Genomic DNA, 25402 nt, shown 5'->3' on the forward strand with positions numbered 1-25402 from the left:
TTTGCCTTGCAAATAAATAAAAACCTAAAAAACAAATAAATGAAGTAGATGCTAGTTGGTTCCATTCATGATATCTCATCATGGAGTGTAAATGTATTTAAATATATATATTTATATGTATATAAATGCAAAGATATAGTGAAATATTCAATATAAGCCGCCCTTATGATTTTATTCATTTATTCATATATATATATATATCAAAATATTTATATATTATATAAAATGCACACATGTATTTATAAATATATATACACACAGAAATATATATATGTGTGTATATATATATATCTGTATATATATATATATATATATATATATATATATATACACACACACATTTTAAATGATGCCATAGATTTCAGTAGACTACCAAAATGATCCATCATATAAAAAGTTAAGAACCCTTCATTCTAAGCTTATAAGAGGGAACTAGAAGGCAAGGTGTAGAAATAAAATTTAAGATATATATATATGTATATATATATATATATATATATATATATATATAATGTATATATAAAACTTTTAGTCAAAATTATACATGATCCAAAAATGAGGTTGTGATATATAAATGTTACTAAGAATACTGCATGAGTTCCAAAACGTAGTCATGCAAATGTTGAATCATGAGACTAGAACTATGCACAAAATTATGGAACTCTGAAAATTATGAGAAAGGGAAATTAAAGAATAGTTAACATTATTATTTTATTACACTGTGGCATTATGGCCCTAGATGGAAGTATAAAATTATGGAAAGGCAAGAGAGAAATAGGTGGTAGCAGTAAAGGGAAAGAGAAGTGCAAGAAGCAGTATTAGTAAGGTAGAATTTATGCAACATAGTAAATAATTGATTTAGGCTATATATTTTTGATCACCAAAAATATTTTTATAATACCTTGTGGTGAAATAAAATAAACAACAAAAACCTCAAGAAAAATAAAGTAAAAAATAATGTTTCATATTATTTTCAGACACCATCATTTCTTTCTATGGGATTGAGTAGCATTTTTCATTCTAAGACATTCAGAGTTTATTTACTTGGATCATTGTGATGCTGAAAATAGCTAAATCATTCATAGCTTATTTCCTCATAATATTGCTGTTAGTTTGAATCAGGTCATGTATGGTATTCCATGTTTTTCTGAAATTCACTTGCTTATTGTTTCTTTTAGCAAAATAATATTCCATTATAGTAATATACCACACTTTTAGCTATTTCACAATTTGTGGACAAATTATAGAAAAATTAATTATTTCAACCTAAATAATGGCAATAATGAAACAACCTACCAAAACCTATGGGATACACTCAAGGCGACTGTCAGGGGATATATTATATCTTGAAATGCTTACATGAATAAATTAGAGAAAGAAGAAGTAAATTAACTAAATATGTAAATAAAAAATTAGAAAAAGAACAAATTTTAACCCCTACTTAAATATCAAATTAGGAATTCTAAAAATTGAGGGAGAAATTAATAAAATCAAAAGCAAGAAATATATTGAACTAATAAATAAAACCGAGAGCTGGTTTTATGAAAAAAACAATAAAATTGATAAACCTCTGATCAATTTGATTAAAAAAATAAAGAAGAAAACCAAATTGCTAGCATCATGAATGAAAAAGGTGAACTCACCACCAATGAGGAGGAAGTGAAAGTAATAATTCGGAATTATTTTGCCCAACTCTATACCAATAAATTTTACAATCTAAGTGAAATGTACAAATATTTACAAAAAATATAAGTTGCCCAGGCTAAATGAGGAGGAAATTAAAAACCTAAATGACCCTATCTCAGAAAAATAAATTCAACAAGCTAGAAATGAACTCCCTAAGAAAACATCTCCAGAGTCAGATCTAATAACAAGTGAATTCTATCAAACATTTAAGGAACAGTTGTTTCCAATTCTATATAAAACTTTGGAAAAATAGGTGAAGGCGGAATTCTGCCTAACTCTTTCTATGTCACCAATATAGTGAAGATACCTAAACCAGGAAGAGTTAAAAGAAAGAAAGAAAATTAGAGACATATCTCCCTCATGAATACAGATGCAAAAATCTTAGGAAAAAGATTACAAGTTATGACTAGGATAATATATTATGATCAAGTAGGATTTATCCCAGGAATGAAAAGTTAGATCAATATTAGGAAAACAATTAGTATAATTAATTATATCAATAACATAACTATCAGAAATCATATGATTATATCAATAGATGTTGAAAATTCTTTTGACAAAATACAGCACCCATTCCTACTAAAAGTGTAGGGATAAATAGTTTGTTCTTTAGAATAATGAGTAGTATCTATCTGAAACCATCAACAAGTATTATGTGCAATGGAGATAGGCTTGAGGCATTTACAATGAAATCAGGGGTGAAACAAGGATGCACATTATCACCACTACTCTTCAATATCATATTAGAAATGTTAACTTCAGCAATAAGAGAAGAAAAAGAAATTGGAATTAGGGAAAGAGAAGACAAAACTCTCACTCTCTGCAGATGACATGATGGTATACTTAAAGAATCTCCAAAAAAGTCATCTAAAAAGCTACTAGAGGGGTGGCTAGGTGGTGCGTGAATAGAGCACCAGCCCTGGAATCAGTAATACCTGAGTTCAAATCTGATCTCAGACACTTAATTACCTAGCTGGGTGGCCTTGGGCAAGCCACTTAACTAAATTTGACTTGAAAAAAAACTACTAGAAATAATTAGCAACTTTAACAAAGTAGCAGCATTTAAAATAAACCCTCATAAATTCTCAACGTTTATATATATATATATATATATATATATATATATATATATATATATATATAATTAGCAAGATAGAGCAGGAAGAGCTAGAAAATGAAATCCCATTCAAAGTAACCTCAGACAAAATAAAATACCTAGGAGTCTACCTGCCAAGACACACTTAAAAACTTTTTGAAAACAATTACAAAACTCTTCTCACACAAATAAAATCAGATTTCAATACCTGGGCAAACAACAACTGCTGTTGATTAGTTCGAACTAATAAAATAAAAATGACAATTCTACCAAGACTAAATTACATGTTTAGTGCCCTGCCAATCAAAATTCCAAAAAAATTACTTTGAGTTAGAAAAAGTTGTAAGTAAATTCATATGGAAAAATAAAAAGTCAAGAATTTCCAGGGATTCAATGAAAAAAAAAAGTGGAAAAAGAGGCAGTTTAGCCTTACCAAATCTGCAATTATATTATAAAGCATCAGTCCTCAAAACTGTCTGGTATTGGCTAAGAAATAGAGTCATGGATCATTGGAATAGACTAGTGCAATAGCAGGAAATGTTTATAGTAATCTTCTGTTTGATAAACCAAAGAGTCCCATTATTGGGATAAAATCTCTCCCTTTGATAAAAACTGTTGGAAAAATTGGAAGTTAGTATGGAAGAAACTTAGATTAGATCAACACCATATACCCTATACCAAGATAAGATCCAAATGGATACAGGATTTAGGCATAAAAATAAATATTATAAGCAACCTAGAAGATCTAAGAGTCGTTTACCTGTCAGATCTATGGAAAGGGAAGCAGTTTATCACCAAGGAAGAGATGGAGAACATCATTAAAAACCAACTAGATAATTTTGATTATATTAAATTAAAAAGATTTTTTCAAAGACAAAACCACTGTAACCAAGATCAAAATAAATGTAGTAAATTAGGGAACAATTTTTGCTAATAGTCTTTCTGAGAAAGGCCTCATTTCTAAAATATACAGAGAATTGAGGCAAATGTTTTTAAAAGCAGGCCATTCTCCCATTGACAAATGGTCAAAGGATATGCAAAGGCAATTTACAGGAGGATATCAAAGCAATTCATAGTCATAGAAACAAAAATAGAACAATTGCTCCAAATCATTATTTATTAGAAAAATGCAACTAAAACATCTCTGAGATACCACCTCATTCCTCTCAGACTGGCCAATATGACCAGAAAGGACAATTAGCAATGTTGGAAAGGATTTAGCAAATCTCGAACACTAATACATTATTGGTGGAGGTCAAAGCTCAACTTAGCTTTCTGGATAGCAATTTGGACTTTTGCCCAAAGGGCAACAAAAATGTGTATTCCCTTTGATCCAGCAATACCACTACTGGGTTTATACCCTGAAGAGATTATGATAAAGGGTAAAAAGATAATTTGTTCAAAAATATTTATAGCCTCATTTTGTGGTGGAAAACAACTGGAAATTAGTTGAATGTCCTTCAGTTGGGGAATGCCTTAACACAATGTGGTATATGTATGTCATAGAACAATATTGTTTTATTAGAGCCCAGGAAGGATGGGAATACATATAAGTCTGGGAGGGTTTGCATGATCTGATGCTGAGTGAGATAAGCACAATCAGAAAAAAAATTATTGTATACCCTAACAGCAACATGGGGGTGATGAGCAACCTTGATGGACTTGCTCATTCCATCAGTGAAACAACCAAGGGCAATTTTGAGCTATCTGCAATGGAGAATACCATCTGTATCCAGATAAAGAGCCATGGAGTTTGAACAAAGACCAAAGACTTCTCCCTTCAAATTAGGAAAAGACCCATTATCTCATTTAATTTTGCTATCTTATACTTTATTTTCTTCCTTAAGTATATGATTTCTCCCTCATCATATTCAACTGAGATCAATGTATACCATGGAAACAATGTAAAGACTAAAAGAATGCCTTCTGTGGGACTTGGGGGTAGGGAAGCAAGAATGGAGGAATAATTGTAAAACCCAAAATAAACAAAATCTTACTAAAAATAAATTAAAATCTCATTGTTAACTTTGGAAAGAGTAGTTTCAGTAAAATGATGAGGTTATAAGCCTCATCATCAAAATGATGAGTTTATAAGTGGTTATAAACAGAGTAAGAGTAGAGAACGAACTATTGTAGACAGTTTTTTCAAGGAGATTTAACAAATAAGTAAAGATAAAGCATAACAGGGATGGAATTATCTAGAGATAGCCTTTTTAAGTTAAAAATATTTTCTTTCTTTTCCAATTATATTCAGTGGTAGTAAAATTTTTTGGCAAGGTTTTGAGTTTTCAAATGTAAGTTTCTAATTATTTCCAGAATGATTTTCTAGGATTCTCTATGTATATAATCATATCACCTTCAAAGAGTAAAAGATTTATTTCTTTATTAGAAATTCTAATTCTTTCAATTTCTAATTTTCTCTTATTGCTAAAGCTAACATTACTGATATATATATATATATGTATATGAATATGTATATGTAATTCATGGAGATAATGGGCATCGTTTTTTCACCCTTTATCTTATTGGCAATGTTTCAAGGTTATCCCCATTGCATATAATGCTTGTTGGTGGTTTCAGATAGATACTGTTTATCATTTTAAGGAAAAATCTATTCATTCCTATACCCTCTGGTCTTTTTAGAAGAAATGGCTGGTGAATTTTGTCAAAAGTTTTTTCAGTATCTATAGAGATAACTATATGATTTGTTAGAATTATGTGATCTATGTGCTCTTGTAACTCCAGTTTCTCTTCTAAGAATCTATGTGCTATATTTCTTGATACATACATATATAGTACTGAAATTAATGTCTCTGGTTCTTTTTTGGAGGATATAGTTTATTTCCATATGTCATTTAATAAAATGTATTTTTGTTATTGCTTTGTCTGAGTTAAGGATTGCTATCCTTACTTTTTTTTCATTTCAGTTGAAGCATAATATATTCTACTGCAGTCTTTAACTTTTATTCTATATGTATCTCTCTGCTTTAAATGTGTTTCCAAAAAGCAGTATATTGTAGGATTTTGGTTTTTAATCCACTCTGCTATTCACTTCCATTCTATGGGAGAGTTCATCCAATTCAAATTCAAAGTTATAATTACCAACTCTTTGTTTCCTATCATGCTACCTCCCCTCTTTATTTTTCTGTTTTTTTCACCCTATCCCTGTTCCCCAATATTTTGTTTCTGAATACCACCTTCTACAGTGTGTTTACCTCCTTCTATGCAACCCTCTCCCTTTTCTTCCCCCTTTCCATTTTTCCAACTCTTCCTTCCCCCTTTCTATCATTCTATCAATTCCCTTCTCTCTCTCTCCCCCCAACCTCTTAATACTTGAAAGTTAAGATAAATTTCTAAACTCAAGTCAATGTGATTTTATTTTGAGTTTTATAATTTTCCCCCATTCTTGTTTCCCTCCCCCCCCCATCCTCATTGTTCTTTTGTAATAGTGATAGTGGAGAGGTAGAAAAGCAGTTGGATAGTGTTAAAAATCTCAAAGTTATTAGATTTCCAAAAACAACTCAAATTATGATATATATGTATATATAATGAGATTTTTCACACAAAGCAGACTAAGCAAACTTGAGAAAGAGTAAAAATCTTCATCATTACCAATTTCTCCATAAGAAAACCCAGAAAAAATGACCTGCTAGATAAGTGGAGTAATGGCTTATAAATTCTTCTTGGAGAAGAAAAGGAAATAGTAATTGCTGATTTTGCTTACAATTATGTTCAGAAAGTCAATATGGAATAGCATATTATGAAGAGCACAATCACTTGCTTTATCATGCCCATAATGAGCACAAGCAAAATACTACCATGAAGATGAAAGTTACTTGTATGTGATTCCATGTTTTTGCAAGATTGAAGGCAGAGCAATCTTCTGAAGAACTCCCAAAACTCTTCCAAATAAAATCACCACATATTTTAATACTTAGTTATTTCAACAGAGAAAGAAAAATTATGTTTGAAAACAACATTTTGAATTTTGAAATGAAAAAAGGTCAAAAGTTTTTAAACTGTTTAGAAGTCTCATGACTATAAATAATTAAGGCATTAGGAAAGAACAAAGTTCAAAGTTGTTAGCTGCAGCAAGCATGAAATAACACCACCAAAATGAAATTGACTTCATTATAATGAGAAGGAAATTATGGTTTCTAAAGTGGGAGACAGAACAAAAAAAATAGCTTTTAACTGTCTGCATGGCAGCTAGACAATGAAGTAGTTAGAGTAAAGGTCGAACTCAATATCAAATTAGAGAAAGAATAAATATGAGAAGACATTATGCAGAATGAAAACATCATGAATATGACCAAAGAAATGAGGTAATGACATAAAAATGACACTTAGAAATGAAAAAAAAAGGTATGTTGGCCATGATTATGAGTATCACTTGCAAAAGTTTATTTAACATGAATAAACTTTTAGAGAATATTTTAAAAAAAACTGGAGGAAAACCAAGATGGCAGGGAGCAGTCAGGAATGTCCATAAGCTATTTCCAGCTTTCCTCAGAAACACTGTTAATCAAATTTCTAAATAATTTCTGTATTGGCAAAACCCATAAAAACATAGAGTGGACCAATTTTTCAGCTTGAAATATCTTGCATGGACTTCTGAAAATCTCAGTCTTACTTGGATACAGAAGGAATGTAATTCAGAATGGGCAGTTACAGGAGAAATCAATTGGAAACTCTTATCTGCCTACGTAAATCATCAGTTGAGGGACCTAGGTCTTGGCTCAGCAGGCCAATGACACAACTGAGGGGTTCTGGGCCCAGTGTAGAAGGCAAATTACAAGTCTCAGAAACCTAGTGTGACAGGCATACCTAGGCTGGGAAATCTCTGTGCAGTAGGGAAGCCACTAATACATGAGACAACAGTGTGCAGGTTGGTGAAGAGGTCTTTAACATCAAGCCCAGAAAGCTTTTTTTTTTTTAAATTTAATTTATTTATTTGCATCCATTTATTTTCATTCATGCTCATGTATATTTTTAAGTTATAAAATTCCTTCCACCCTTCTTTCCCACCTCCTCCTTCAGCAGCTAACCAGTCAGGTTAGCATTGTACATGCATGTTTTGGATAAACATGCTTATATAAAAGTCATTTTCGTCATCTAGAAGGGGATAATATTGTCCACAGTCAGCCTAATAAGGTTGTCCTAGCTCTCTGAACTGCTGGGAGGAGCTGCTTGTATTAAGTTTGATCACCATGTTTGACCATTTATATTTTCTTACAGAACAATAATATTCCATAGTATTCATGTACCACAACTCGTTTAGTAATTACCCAATTGATGGCCATGCCCTTAATTTCAAATTCTTTCTGGATATAGACATAGAATTAGAATTGTTGGGTTAAATAAAGGGTATGAAAAGTTTAATTGCTCTTTGGCCACAGTTCCATATTGCTCTCTTCTCTAGAAAACTTTGAACAATGCCCATCTGTGACTCTGGGAGCAGAGCTCAGCGTTAAAAACCATGAACTTGACTGAACATGAGTAAGAAACAGAAGAAAGCAAGAACAATAGAAGAAGAAATAAAAGAGTTAAATAACCCATTTTCACAAAAAATAGAAATTAAACACTCATCAATGAAGTCTTTAAGAAAAAAAAAATGTCCTGGACCAGATAGATTCACAAGAGAATTTCTACCAAATATTAACAGAATTCCATTCCCACATAAACTGTATAAACTATGTGAAAAACATAGGCAAAGAAGTTTTACCAAATACCTTCTATGATACCAGCATGGAACTGAAACCTAAACTAGGAAGAGTCAAAATAGCCAGAGAATATTATAGACTAATTTCCCTAATAAATATTTGCAGGGATTTTAAATAAAATTTAAGTAAAGAATGTAGAGGAAGTTATCATGAGGATATTAAACTATGATTGTAATTATACCAGTATTTCAGAGATGGTTGAACATTAGGAAACCAATCAGGATAGTTGACCATATCAATAATGAAACTAACAAAAATAATTTGATTATCTCAATAGGTGCTTAAAAGTCTTTGATAACTTATAGCAGCCATCCCTATTATAAACACTAGAGAGCATGAGAATAAATGTTTTACTTGTATGATAATCAATATGTATCTGAATCCATCAGTAAGAATTATATGTAATGGGGATAAGATAGAAGCAATCCCAATCAGATCAGTTATGAAATAAGGATGCCCATATCACCACTATTATTCAATATTGTATTACAAATGTTAACTTTAATAATAAGAGGAAAAAAATCAATTGAAGGAATTAGAACAGGCAATAAAGAAACACAATTCTCCCTCTCATTGGATATTATGTTATCCATAGAGTATCTCGGTTAAACATTGCTTGAAAGAACCAAACCTCGTAAAGTTTCAGATTATAAAATAAATCCATATAAATTATCAGCATATATTTATATTACCATCAAGCCTAGCAGCAAAAGATAGGAAGATAAATTCCATTTAAAGGAGAAAACATAAAATATTTGGGAGTCAATCTGTCGATCCCAATATAGAAATTATATAAACACAACTACAAAACACTTTTCAGAATAATAAAGTCAACTCTAAACAATGAGAAAAATATCAGTTTTTCATGGGCAGGTCAAGTGAAAATATTAAGAATGAGAGTTCTGCCTGAATAATTTTACTTATTTGGTGTCATACCAATAAAATTGTGAAAAAAATAATTTACAGAGCTAGAAAAATAGTAACAAAATTTTCTGGATGAACAAACAATCAAGAATATCAAGGGAATTAATGAAAATAAAATTCAAAGGAAAGGGACCTAACTATGCAGAACTGAAATTGTATTACAAAGCAGCAGTCAGCATAACATTCTAATGCTGGCTACGAAATAGAGAAATGCATTGGGGAATAGATTAGGTATAAAATAAATATTAATAAATCACAATCATAATCAACAACTTAATTAACTCAAAGACTTGAACTTCCAGGATAAGAACTCAGCATTTAACATAAAAACTACTGGGAAAACTGGAAAAATACTATAGCAAAAACTAGGACTAGATCAAATTCTCCAAATCTATGCCAAAATAAGGTTAAAATGATTATTGATTTTAGACATCAAGGATGTTATACTAAGCCAATTGGTGAACAATGAATAGTCTATCTCAGATCTAGAGAGACGGGAGGAGTTTATGACCAAACAAAGGATAGACAGAAATATAAATTGCAAAATAGATAATTTTCACTACAATAAATTTAAAAGTTTTAGACAAAACTAATGCAACCAAGATTAGTAGGAACACAAAAGACTGGGGAAATTTTTTCAAGCTAGAGTTTCTGATATATGACTCATTTTTAAAATATATAGAGAATGTAGTCAAATTTTTGCAAATAAAAGTCTTTCACTAATTGAATGAATTGAATGAAATGAAGATATGAACAGTTTTGAAGCTATGAACAGATGAAGAAATATTTGTAGTCCTATGATGAAATACTACAAATAAGTGATTAGAGAAATGCAAATTAAAACAACTCAGGTATGACTTTACTCCTATAAGATTGATTATAAAAAAAGGGGAATATTCAATATTGGAGAGGATCTCTGAAAATTGGATCACTAATGTACTGTTGGTGGAGTTGCAAACTGATGCCATTATTAGGAAGAGCAATTTGGAACTATGCTCAAAGGGATATAAAACTGTGCATACCCTTTGATGTAGAAATATCACTACTAAATAATAGAAAAGGGGAAAAGATCCACATGTCCATAAACATGTATAACAGTTTCTTTTAGTGCAAAGTATGGCCCTCAATTGGGGAGTGGTAGAACAAATTGTAGTATATGAATGTACTAGAATACCATTGTTCTTTGAAAAATTCTTAGTGACCAGACATCAGAAAAACCTGGAAAGACTTAAATAAATTGATGGTGAGTGAAATGAGTAGAAATCAGACAACATTGTACACATTAACAACTTTGTAAGATGATCAATTATGATATATTTAGCTCCTCTTAGCAGTTCAGTTATCAAGGACAATCAAAAAGAACCTATTATGGAATATGTCATTCACATCCAGAGGGAAAAACAAACAAACAAGCAAACAAAACTATGGAGTCTGATAAAAAGCAAAGATATTATTGCTCACTTTAAAAATATTCCTTTATGAGATGAACAGAACCTGAATAAAATTGTACACCCTAACAGCAACATGCGGTTGATGATCAGTCTTAATGGACTTCTCATTTCATCAATACAACAATCAGGGTCATTTTTAGGGTCTCTGTGATGGAGAATAACATCTGTATCCAAAGAAAGAATTGTGGAGTTTAAACAAAGACCAAAGACTATTACACATATTTTTTTTTTAAAAAGATATCTTATTTTGTCATTTTGTTGTCTCTTATATATTATTTTTTCCCTCAAGGAGATGATTTCTCTCTCAAGATGTTCGGTGTTGATGAATGTATAGCATGGAAATAATTTGTAAAAACTATCAGACTGCCTTCTGTGTGGGGTGGGGGGAGAGAAGCGAGATGGGAGGGAAATTATAAAATTCAAAAACCAATAAAATATTTCTTTAATGTTATTCTTTCTTTCTTTCTCTTGGCTTTTTTCCTCTTGGTTCTCATTCTTCTTTCACAACATGACTAACATGGGAATATGTTAAGCACAATTGTACATGTACAATCTATATTAGATTATTTACTGTTATGGGGAGGGAAGGAAGGATGATAGAAAAATGTGGAATAAAAAGTCTGTATAAGATGATTTTTGAAAACCACCCCATTGCATGTAATTGTAAAAAAAAAACAAATTAAGTATCCTCTAAAAATTAAGTTTTAGCACACATAAAACAAATGTAACTAAGATTAGAAAAAAATGAGCAACTGGAAAACAATTTTCAAGGTCAGTTTTTCTGATAAAGGATTCATATAGAGGAATGAGCTAATTCTATAAGACTACAAGCCAATAACAAATTGATAAATGGTTGAAGGATATGAATAGGCAGTTTTCAGATAAAGAAATTAGAGCTACCTATAGTCATGAAAAAAGTTCTAAATTATTATTGACTGGAGAAATACAAATTGAAACATCTCTGAATACTATATCACACATATATCTACTTCAATCACAAAATGGGAAAATGATCACTGTTGGAGGAAATGTGGGAATTTAGGGACATTAATACACTGTTTGTGAAGTTGTGAACTGATCCAATCATTCTGGAGAACCATTGGGAACTATGGTCGAAACTATGATCCAGCAAAACTAAATCTCTGTACCAAAAAAACATAAAGAAGGGGTAAAGAGTCACATGTTCAAAACTATTTGTAGCAGATATTTTTGTGGTTGCAATGAATTTTGAAATTGAGAGGAATCCATCAGTTGTGGAAAGACTGAACAAATTATAGTGTATGAATGTGATGTATTTCTATTGTTCTGAATGAAATCATGAATGGGTGGATTTCAGAAGATTGTTGAAAGATTTGTATGAATGACCCTGAATGAAGTGAATGGGACCATGAGAACACTGAACATATTATTTTTAAATTGATTTATTTTATTTTTTTCTTCCATATGCACATGTATATTTTTAAGTTACTAAATTGGAAATATGATATTTGCTTTCATGGGGAGGGGAACGAAAGGTAGGTAGGTGGGAAAAAAGTGGAACTCAAAAATTTACAAAAAGGATGAATGTTGAAAAGAATCATTGCATATAATTGGCAAAAATAATACAAAGTAACAATAAACAAACAACATTGGAGCTTCTTAGCATCTAATAGGAAATACATATTCACTTGGAAAACACTGCAAAGAAGAATGCTGGAAAATTGTAAATATTATCATTTTATGAAAGAAAAAATAATGAGTGCCTTCCATCACAAATGAATATGCAGAAAGTTATTTTTTTTGGCAAGGCAGTGAGATTAAGTGACTTGCCCAAGGTCACATAGCAAATTCTTATTAAATATGTGAGGTTAGATTTGAACTCTGGTCTTCCTGATTCCAGTAATCTATCCTACTGTACCACCTAGCTGCCCCTATCTAGAAAGTTTGATATGAAACCCAGCTAAACCTAATAATCTGGTCAATATCCCTAGATGAAACTTAAAGTAGGGTGAAAGATAGAAAATGTCACCATTTCTGAAAAAAAATCTATGCTTGTTATGCCAATTAGTAGATTTTACCACTTTTTATTCTAGCAGTACATTCAACAGTGTACAATATAAGAAACTAGAAATGGGACAGAAGAGAATGGAAACTTTGAAGTATTTTGTTAGACCAAGAAAAGTACAAACAGAGTAAAACCCTGGTGGAGATGCACAGTCTTGAAATCATTATTGTTTGAGATAGTCAAGGGAAGAGATTAAATAAAAAAACAAACAAATCAGAGAAGATATTATTACTCTTCAAAGATATGTAAGAACACATACCTAACAAGTTATTACTAAGTATTTTGTCATCTTTATAAAATATTTATCAGGATGATCTTTATACTAGTTTTTATTATTATAATTTGTTTTTGTCTTAATAATATTTCCCAGTTCCATGTAAAGATACATTTTACCATTCAATTTTGTAAAATTTTGATTAATCAATTTTTCTTTTTTAAGCCCACTACAAGAAAGCAAGCTGATATGTTATGTATGTATAAACATGTTCAACATATTTCCATATAAGTCATATGTGAACAAAGAATAGGAAGAAAAGTGAACAACTTAAGAAAAAACAAATTTAAAAAAGTGAAAATAGTGCATTTCGATCTTCATTGAGACAATTTTTAAAAATCTGATTATGGAGGGAATTTTCTTTTTCCCCTTTTTATTTATTTAGAAATTTATTTTTCTGTAGTTCTACATAAAAACAATTTTTACTTGTGTTTTTAAAACTTTGAGTTTCAAATTCTGTTTGTTCCTCCTTCCCATTCTCCTCATTATAAAAAGCAATGAATTAAATATATTTTATAAATGAGTATCTACAGAAAGCAATTTTCATAATAGCTATGTTGTGAAAGAAAACAAAGATATACCCCCCCAAATAAGAAATCTCAAGAAAAAATAAAGTGGAAAAATACTTATGTTTCAATCTTTATTTTTAACATTATCAGGTCTTTCTCTGGGGAAAGATAGCATTCTTCATCATAAATCCTTTAGTGTTTTCTTTCTTGGGGTACTGTGTTGCTGTGAAAAGTTGTCCCTGATTGATCATTCTACAATACTGGGTTGTCATTTTTTGGGTATTTTGTTCCTAGTACATTTCAATTTGCTTCACTCATCTAAGTCTTTCTAGGATTTTTTGAGAGTACCTTGCTCATCATTTCTTATAGCAGAATAAGGATTCTATCAGAATTATTCACCACAAATTTGTTCAGTCATTCCCCAACTAATGGGCATCACCTCAATTTCCAATTGTATTTCAACAGAAAAGAGTTGTAACAAAAATCCTTCTACACATTGATCCTTATTCTTTTGTTTATAATCTCTTTTAGAACACAATTTAGTAGTGCCATTGACAGATCAAAGAGCATGCATAATGGCATAACACTTAGGTCATAGTTCCAAATTGTTATATAGAATCACAACTCCACCATTATTTTAGTAATATCTCATTTTTCCCATAACACCTCCAACAGTTATCATTTTCCTTTTCTGTCCTATTAATCTATCTAATAGATATAAGGCAGTACCTCAGATTTGTGCTAATTTGCATTTCTCCATTCAATAGTGAATTAAAACACTTTTATATGGCTATAGATAGCATTGATAATCTCTACTAAAACTGTTCACATGCTTTGGTCATTTTCATGTTGGGAATGGTTCTTATCTTTATAAATGTAAGTCTGTTCTTAATATGTTGAGAAATGAAACATTTTTCATAGACTTCAAAATCTTTTACAGTTACTATCAAAAGTATTTCCCTCCTTCCTACTCCCCTATCATTTTTTAATCTTTCTCTGCTTTCACCTTGTCCTATATCAAAAGTGCTTTCCTTCTGACTACCACTCCCCAACTCCATTCTATGCTCCCTTGTATCATCCTTACCCCTCTATTTTCCTGTAGAGTAAGATAGATTTCTGTATCCAGTGAGTGTTTTACTCCATCACTAAACCAATTCTGATGATAGTAAAGTTCACTGATTTTCCCAATCTCTCCTCTCATTCCTTTTCACACTAAAGCCTTTTACATTTTCTTTCTTCTTTTATCTGAGATAATTGACCCATTCTACCTCTTCCTTTTGCTTTCTCTCAATGCATTCTTTTGTAACCCTTAACTTTATTTTCCTTTTGACATTTTGACAACTATCATTCCTTCATATTCAACTCATTTCTCTCTCTCTCTCTCTCTCTCTCTATATATATATATATATATATACATATATATATATGTATATATATATATATACATATATGTGTGAGTGTGTGTGTACACCCACACCCACACCCACACAAATGGGCAATATATCTATGTGTGTGTAAATACATAAATATTAACCTATTCTTTTTTTTTAGTTTTTTTTTTTTTTCATAAGGCAAATGGGGTAAAGTGGCTTGCCCAAGGCCACACAGCTAGGTAATTATTAAGTGTCTGAGACCAGATTTGAACCCAGGTACTCCTGACTCCAGGGCCAGTGCTTTATCCAGTACACTACCTAGCTGCCCCCAATATTAACCTATTCTCAGATGTACTCCTTCTAATTGCCCTAATAATGAGAACCAAATAAGAAGTCCTTTTGATTTTTCCCTTCCTGTTTACCTTTTTATATATTTATTAAGTTTTGCATTTGTAGATAAAATTTTTTATTCAGCTCTGGTCTTTTCAGAAAGAAAGTTTGAAAGAGCCTTCTATCACTGAATGTCCATCTTTTCCTCTGGAAGAGTATTCCTTTTTTTGCAAGGAAATGGTCTTAAGTGACTTGGTTTTCACAAGACTAGGTAATTATTAATTGTTTGATATCATATTTGAACTCAGGTCCTCCTGACTCCAGGACTGGTACTCTATTTAGTGAAGCACCTAGATGCCCCCAAATACTGATTTTTTGGCAATTACATTCTTCAATGATCCTTTCTACATTTTTTAGTTGTTCAATTCTACTTTTTAAGGAATTTTGCTTTTTTTGCTTTTTTTCCTTCACTCAATGTTTCTGCCTTTTTTTTCATTTCATCAAATCTGTTTTGTAAGGCAATCTTTTCCTCATTGGCTTTCTGGTCTAATGTTTTTAATGTGTTATTTTCTTTACTATTGTTTCTGTCTGTCTGTTTTTCTGTATGTGTGTGTGTGTTTGTGTGTGTGTGTGTGTAGCTGTGTGTATCTCCTTTACCAAGCTGCTGAAATTGTTTTCCATGATTTTATTGCATCACTCTCATTTCCCTTCCTCTACCTCTCTTAATTGATTTTCTTAATCTATTTGAGCTTTTTAGAGGACTACAACCAATTCAAATTTTTCTTGAGATTTTGAATGTAGCAAGTTTGACTTTAAGTGTTTTGAACTTCTTTGTTGCCATAGTAAATTTCTATGGTCATATATTTTTTTCTGTTGCTTGCTCATTTTCCCAACCAGTGTTGAAGGCACACTATCCCAATTTTGGGGCGTTTGTGCAGCTATTTTCAGATATACTTCTGGGGCTTTTTATTTTCAGTTTTTCCAAGGCAATATGTTCTATAGAGATGCCCTAGTCATGCATTGTTCTGTGAGTACAAACATTATATTTTCTGTCCTGGAACTCATTACTGCTGTCCCTGATTCACTCTCCCAACAAGTTGCCATGGTTTACTGGAATTCAGTCTACAGTGGCACAGACTGCACTGTATAGTGCTCCTTTGGTGGATTATACCACAATCCCAGAGCAACAGAATTTTCCTGCCTACTTTGCAAATTTTCTTGGGCTTTAAAATTGCTTCCCTACATTTTTCTTATGGGTTCTTCCAATACAATTTGCTTAGAGTCATTTTAAGGGTTTTTGGAGGGATATGGGAGAGAGCCCAAGTGAGCCTCTAACTTTTCTCTTATGTCTTTGTTCAAGGTCTTATAGAGAGGAGCTAAGTCTATCAGAGTCCATCCTCACACAATGGTACTGTTACTGCACACAATGTTTTGGTTCTGCTCACTTCACTCAACGCCATTTCATGTAAATATTTCCAAGTTTTTTTGAAGTTTGCCTACTCATAATATCTATAGATCCAGAGTATTTCATTACATTCATCTACTTCAACTTATTTAGGCATTCCCCAAATGATGGGCAGTCCCTCAATGTCCAATTTATTGCCACCTAAAAAGAGTTATTAAAAATATTTTTGTTGCTCTTTTCCCTGGCTTATAACCATTGTGAGATACACAAGTAGTATTATTATGATTGGCCATGCACAATTTTATAGACCTTTGGGCATAGTTTCAAAATGGTCTCTAAAATGGTCAGATAAGTTCACAATTCCACCAATAATGCATTAGTGACCTAGTTTTCCCATACCCCTTCCAAATTGATCATTTCTCCTTTCATCATTAAAGTTATTTTTATAAGTTTCAGGTTATATCTCGGAGTACCTTTAATTAATATTGATTTAGTATTTGTTTTTCCTATGACTATAGTTTTAATTTATTCACCTGATATGATCAATCAGACTGATAGTTTACTTAATATTGAACTAGGCCTACATTCCTAATATAAATACCACTTTGCTAATATGTGCTAATATGTTATTTAAAAGTTTTGCATCAATATTCATGAGGGAATTTGATCTATAATTTTCTTAATTTTAGTTCTGTCTGTATTAGATATATATATATATACATACATATATATATATACATATATATATATATATATATATATATATATATATATATATATATATATGTGTATGTTTAGGCACCTTGTTTGTGTAGTAAAAGGAATTTGACAGGACTCCTTTGTCTAATTTCTCAAATAACATATCACATTGCAATTAATTCTTCTTTAAAAACTTAGAAGTTACTTTTAATGTATCTTATCCTGGAGTTTTTTCCTTGTTTTCTCTTTTTTATTTTATTGAATATTTCTTTTTTTTTCCTATTACATGCAAAGATGGTTTTCAACATTCACCTTTTTGTAAGTTTTTGAGTTCCCATTTTCTACCATTTTCCCTTTTCTCAGCTTTCCCCATGATGGTAAGTGATCTGATATAGGTTAAAAATGTATTATAATATTTAACTTATTTCCTTTGTGAAAGAAGAATTAGAAGTAAATGAGGGAAAACATAAAAAAGATAGAAAAAACATAAAATGAGTTTTAAAAACTGAAATTTGTATGCTTTGATCTGCATCCAAATTCCATAGTCAAACCATTACAAGTCATGTAGATTTTTCTTTGATCACAAACATCACCTCTTCAAAAATATTCATAGCAGCTCTGTTTGTGGTGGCAAAGAACTGGAAATTGAATGAATGTCCATCAATTGGGGAATGACTTAGTAAACTGTGCTATATGTATATGACGGAACACTATTGTTGTATTAGAAGCCAGGAGGGATGGGAATTCAGGGAAACCTGGAAGCATTTGCATGAACTGATGGGGAGCGAGATGTGCACAATCAGAAGAATATTGTACACCCTAACAGCAACATGGGTCTGATGATCAATTGTAATTGACTTGTTCATACAAACAGGGCAATAATCAGGCACAATTTTGGAATATCTGCAATGGAGAATGCTATCTGTATCCTTAGAAAGAATTGTGAAGTTTGAACAAAGACCAAAGAACATTACTTTTAATTTAAAAAAATTATCTTCCTATGTAATTCTGCTATATCTCATACTTTATATTTATTCCTTAAGGCTATGATTTTTCTCTCTCATCACATTCAACTTAGATCAGTGCATACTATGGAAGCAATGTAAAGACTAGCAGACTGCCTTATGTGGGGGGGTGGGAGGAGCAAAGCAAGATTGGGGGAAAGATTATAAAATTAAAAATAAATAAAATCTTTAAAAACCAAGTATTTTCTTTGAGCAATGAACTACTGTTAGGAGTTAATCCAACAGAGATGATCAACTCACAGTATTGTTTTTAATGTGAACTGTTTCTGCTCACTTCACTCTGAATTAGTTAATGCAAGTCTGGGCTATTTTTTTCCCTTAAAGAGTTCATTAATGCCTTATTCAATTTCTTTTTCTGAAATAGTGTTAAATGTTTTATTTTCCCCTTCTACATATATAGGTAATTTTTATTTTGTAAATACTCATTCATTTTACTTAGATTGTCAGAGTTATTGACATACATTGGGCAGAATAAGTCTGACTTGTTTTAATTTCCTATTCATTGGTGGTGAATTCACTTTTTTATTTTTGTTACTTTGTTAGTTTTCTTCCTTTTTAAATCAAATTAAAAAGTTTTACCTTTTTTATTTTTTATTCATAATATCAAATCTTGATTTTATTTATTAGTTTTATAACTTCATTACATTAAATTGTACTAATCTTTCTTTGATTTTCAGAATTTATTTATTAGTAATTGCATAATTTTTATTTGTTCTTTTTCTAACTTTAAATTGCATCCAATTCACTGATCTCTTTTTCTATTGTGTTTTTGATAAATCTCATAATTTTGATATATTGTCTCATTGTTTTTCTTTTTGATAAAATCATTATTTTTGTCCATAATTTGCTGTTTGTACAATCACTTCCTTAGTATTAGGTTATTGATTTTCCAAATAATTTCAGTCTATTTTTCCTTGGTACTTTATTGATGTAATTTTAATAGTACCTTGATCTGAAAAGGGATAATTTTATACTTTTCTGCATTTGATTTTGAAGTTTTTTTTTTAAATGCCCTAATTTATCCTTAAATTTTGTGTAGTTATCATGTACCATAGAGAAAATGGTTATATACCTTTACTTCCTTACTCAGTTTTCTTTTTCTCTTTTTCTTTCCTTTCTTTTTGCAAGGCAATGGGGTTAAGTGGCTTGCCCAAGGTCACACAGCTAGGTAATTATTAAGTGTCTGAGGTCATATTTGAACTCAGGTATTCCTGACTCCAGGGCCAGTGCTCTATTCACTGTGCCACCTAGCCATCCCCCTTATTCTGCTTTCTTAAGAGGTGAATCATATCTTTCTAAAATTCTTTCTTATTATATTTTGCTTAGATTAATCTAATTGTGAGAGAGTAAAATGAACTATGCTAGCATAGATTTGCTGTCTATATCTAGTGATAATTTTCTTTTTTTCTAAGCATTTGAATGCTATATAACTTGGTGCATATTTGATTATATTCATCTTACTTATCATCTATGAATTTAGCAATTTATAGTTTCCTTTCTTATTTCTGTTAATTATATCTATTTTTCATTTGCTTTGTTTGAGATCAGGATTGCTAATAAGAATCAATAATGACATATTTTTTTTCTTTTTTGCTAGCACCTCATTATTGATACAGAAGTACTTATTACTGGATTACATGCAAAAAGTATTTGCCTCATACATTTTTTCCTGTGACTCCATAGTCCTACATCTTAGTAGACACGCTACAAAAAAGTCACACTGATTAATTCTCAGGTACCATATAGTGATCATTATTTTGTATGGCATAGATATAGCATAGACAATTTCATTTGTTGTTTATAAAAAATATAAAGCATTTCCCTTGAAGAGCTCATGAAAATTTGAATGATAACATTCCACATTTTAAGAAAAGTGGTTAGTTTCTCCTACTGACAGCAGATGTTAACTTCTATTGTATTTCAGTAGAGAGTTTCCTACAGATGAAAAACAATTCTTTGTATGATTCTTATTACTTCATTAAAAAATGGCAGAACTTCTGATTCTCGTGTCTGTCTCTATGCAATAGCATTGTTGCTTTCATTTTTTTTTCCTGTACCAGCATATGTTGATTACTCCCTATCAGATATGTCCTTTTGTAAAAAGGCATGGCCTGTGCCAAGTGAACAATTTCTATCAACTATCCTTGCTATGCTTGAGTCTACAGGGTAGTAGGGGAAAGGTTTCTATTGGTGATGTGTGACAGGCATTAATTAAAAAGGCAGCTAATTAGAGAGAGTGAATGGAAAGAGCAGAATAAAAAATAATTACCAAAAAATCTGAGCGTGAGTAACTGGAAGTCTGTCAATATAACAGTGACAGAAATAGGGAAGTTGGCAGAGGTAGCTTGCTTTGGAGGAAATATGAGATAAGTTCGGTTGCCAGTTTTGACTTGGTTCCATATTGGATCTTCTTCAAAGTAGTTTTTATAGATAATGTATATTATATCACAAGCTTAATTTTGTAAGATATATAAGATTCCAATGTTTCTATTTATTTCTGTTTCATAATTAGGTTTATTCTAACATATATACACATGACTATACATGTATATGCTTATACATATAGGTAGTATTCATAAATATTATGTAATATTTCAGATATGTTTCCTTCAAATTCATTTTTTGCACATGCCCATATATCTGAGTTGTTTTATAAAATATATATGCATAGATATGTGTTTATGTATATACATTTCCTATATTGATTAGCAGAATGGTATGGATGTAGAATATTCTTTAAATAGATCTTATTACTAGAGTAAAAATTTTTTACTTTATTTATTTTTTATTTTTCATTTTATATGTAAAAATAGGTTTTTGTTTGAGCTGAGGGTTTTTTTATTTTATTTTACTTTTTTCTGTTTGCATTTAAAGATAGCTTTCAGCATTCATCATTTTTTAAGTTTTTGTGTTCTCATTTTTCTATGACTCTGACTTTCCTTACCTCCTCCCCATGGCAGAGATAATGTGATATAGGTTATACATGTGCAATCATGTTTACCATATATCCATATTAGTCATGTTGTGACAACAGAATCAGAACTAAAGGGAAAAAAAAAACATGAGAAAAGAAAATAAAAGAAATTTTAGTAAATGAACACAATGTGCTTTCATCTGATCTTAGATTCCATAGTTTTTTCTTTAGATGTCAATGACAACACAAGTCATTCACTAGAACTGTTCTTGATCCCTGAATTGCTGAAAGTGAGTCCATTATAATTAATCATCTAAAAGTGATGCTTTTAATGTGCACAAAGTTCTCCTGTTTTGTTTTTTTTTCCCATTTTTCTCAGCATCAATTCATGCAATTCTTTCCAAGCTTTTCTGAATTCTGCTGCTCATGGTTCCTTCTAGAACAATGGTATTTCATGACATTTATATATCATAATTTGTTTAGCCATTCCCCAAATAATGGACATCCCTTCAATTTCCAATATATTGCCACTACAAAAAGAGCTCCTATAAATATTGGTGTACATGCAGATTTTTCCCCCTTTTTAATTATTTCTTTAGTATATAGACCAAGTAGTAGTATTGCTGGATCAAAAATGCACACTTGATTGCCTTTTGAACTGGTTCCAAATTACACTCCATAACAGTTGGATCAATTCAAACTCTATACCTTGGATTATTTTATGAGTTTTGCCATATCTTCTCCAGAATTGGTTGGGGTTTTTTTGTCATTTTAGCCAATCTGATAGATCTGAGGTGGTAACTTACTGTTTTTAAATTTACAGTCTCTAGTCAATAATGATTTAGAGCATTTTTCTATAACTATAGATAGCTTTACTTTCTTTATATAAACTATCTATTCATAAACTTTGATGAATTTGACAGCAGAAATGCCTTATACATATTGTATGCACTAACAAATAACACTGTGAAATGATCAGCTATGACAGACTTGGCTTCTTTAAGCAGATGAGAGATTAAGGACAAGCTTGAAAGATCTATTCAGGAAAATGCCATCCATATCCAGAGAAAAAATTAGGAATTGTGAATGCTAAGCTACATATAACATTCCCTTAAGAAAAATTATTTCATGTTTCCCCATAGTTCTAATTCTTCTTTCCAAATATGACTAATATGAAAATATTATAAACACATTTGTACATGTAAAACTTATATTGGATCATTTATTACCATGGAGAGAGATGTGGAAAAGGAGGATAGTAGAAAAATGTGGATTCCAAAAGCTTGCAAAAGAATGATTATGTTTTCATGCAATTTACATAAAATATTTGGATTCATTAAAAATAACTTTGGAATAAACAAATAAATTTAACTCAGCTCTCTATATGTTTTAGAATTGAGTTATATAACAGAAACATTAACTGTGTAAATTGTTTCCCTACTTTTTGCAATCTTTCTAATTTTGATTGCATTGCTTTCATATGTGGGAAAAGAATAATGTAATAAAAATATTCAATTTGTAATTTATAATGTTCTATGTCTAATTGTGATTCATCTCTTACCCTATTTATAAATTCAACATATAAACTATTATTTGTTCTAAATGACTTCAGGTATCACGCTTCATGTCAAACCCTTTCCCATAACTTGCAATTTGTTTAATTTCTAGCATTAAATTCACGTTTCTATCTCTAACATCAACTATAATCCTTACCCTAAATTGTTTTTAATCAATTAATATATTTATTTTCATTCATATGTATATGTATATTTATAAATTACAGACTTTCCATCTACCCTCCCTTCCCAACCCCCCTCACCTCAGCAGCCAACAGTCAGGTTAGTATTGTACATACATATTTTCTATAAACATGTTTACTTATTAGTCATTTCTGGTGTGGTGTGAGGAATCAGGATTAAGGGAAAGAGATACAGAAGAGATAATTTTTATAAAGTGTTCATCAGAATCTGAAGGGTTGATTTTCTTCTTTTTTTGTTTTGTTTTTATTCCACAGGAGGAATATAATACTGTCCATAGCTAGTCTAATACTGTTGTTCTAGTTCTCTGACAAGAGCTGCTTCCATTAACATTGAACATTGAACAATGTTGCTTTTAATGTGTAAATTGTTCTCTTGGTTCTGCTCCCATCACTCAGCATCAAACCCTATAAGTCATTCCATTGTTTTCTAGAGTCCAACCATCTATGGTTTCATAAAGAACAATAATACTCTGTAGTATTCATGTATCATAATATTATTTAGGCATTTTTAATTGATGGCATCACTTCAATTTTCAATTCTTGGTCACTACAAAAAGAACCTCTATGAATATTTTGAAGTACATAGGACTTTGTCCATTTTGTATAATTTATTTTGGATATATTGACCTAGAATTGGAATTGCTGGGTCAAAGACTATGAACAGTTTTATTACACTTTGGGTATAGTTTCTTATTGCTCTCCAGAAAGTTATACCTGCTAACAACTCCACCAACAATGCATCAAGGTCCCAATCCTCCCACAACTTCTCCAACATTGATCATTTTCCCTTTTTCTGTCATTGTTGTTTTAATTTACATTTCTCTAATCAATAATGATTTGTAACATTTTTATATGATTATATGCAGCTTTAATTTCTTCATTTGAGAGCTATCTATTCATATCCTTTGACCATCTATCAAATGGGGGAAAGACTTGTAGCCTTATAAATTTGTTGCAAATTGCTATATATTTTATAAGATACCTTTATCAGAGTTCCAAGTTGTGAAGATTGTTTCCCAAATTTTTGCTTTCCTTCTAATTTTGACAGAATTTCCTTTGTTAGTGAAAAATTTTTTTAATTTAATGTAGTAAAAATCTTTCATTTTACAGTTTATAATGTACTCTAAATCTTGTTTGGACATATATTTATCACCTTTCTAAAGATTTGATAGAATATTTCTTGGTATATATTAATTCATCTATTCTGTTGACCTTTAGGTTGAAATCCTGTACCCATTTTGAACTTATTTTGTACATGGTGTGAGATGTGGGTCTAGGCCAAGTTTTAGTCATTCTGTTTTTCAGTTTTCCCAACAATTTTTGTCAAATAGTGAGTTCTTATCCCAGAAGCTGATGTCTTTGAGCATGTCAAACAGTAGATTGCTGTAGTCATTTACTGTGACTTCTTTTGAATCTATCCTAATCCAACTGATTTATTACTCTATTTCTTAACCAGTATCAGGCAGTTTTGATCATTCTTGCTTTATAGCACACTTTTAGATCTAGTAGAGCTAGATCACCTTACTTTACTTTTTTTTCCATCAGTTCCCTTGGTATTCTTGAACTTTTGTTGCTCCAGATGAATTTTGTTACTATTTTTCTAGTTTTGTGAATTAGTTATTTGATAGTTTGATTGGTTTGACACTGAATAAGTAATTTAATTTGGGTAGAATTGTCATTTTTATTATATTAACTTGACCTATCTATGAGTAATTGACCTTTTTCCAATTATTTAGTTCTGAGTTTATTTGAGTGAGAAGTGCTTTATAATTGTGTTCATACAGTTTCTGTGTTTGTCTTAGGAGATAGATTCCCAAGTATTTAATCTTTTCTATAATTACTTTAAATGGAATTTCTTGTTCTATCACTTGCTTTTGGGCTTTGTTGTATTTATATAGAAATATTGAAGATTTATGTGGGGCTATTTTATATCCTGCTATATTACTGAATTTGTTAATTGTTTCCAAGAAATCTTTTAGATGATTTTCTTGAGTTTTCTAAGTATACCATCATATCTTCTGCAGAGAGTTAAGGCTTTGCTTCCTCATTGCCAATTCTGATTCCTTCAATTTCTTTTTCTTCTCTTATTGCAACAGCTCTTAAACCTAAGTTCACATTTCTCATCATAAATTCATTTCTAACCCAAACTCAAATCATTTCTTTTTGTACATGGCCTGAGATATTGGTCTA

Source organism: Macrotis lagotis, chromosome 1 (assembly GCF_037893015.1).
Source record: "Macrotis lagotis isolate mMagLag1 chromosome 1, bilby.v1.9.chrom.fasta, whole genome shotgun sequence".
Taxonomy (NCBI): Eukaryota; Metazoa; Chordata; class Mammalia; order Peramelemorphia; family Peramelidae; genus Macrotis; species Macrotis lagotis.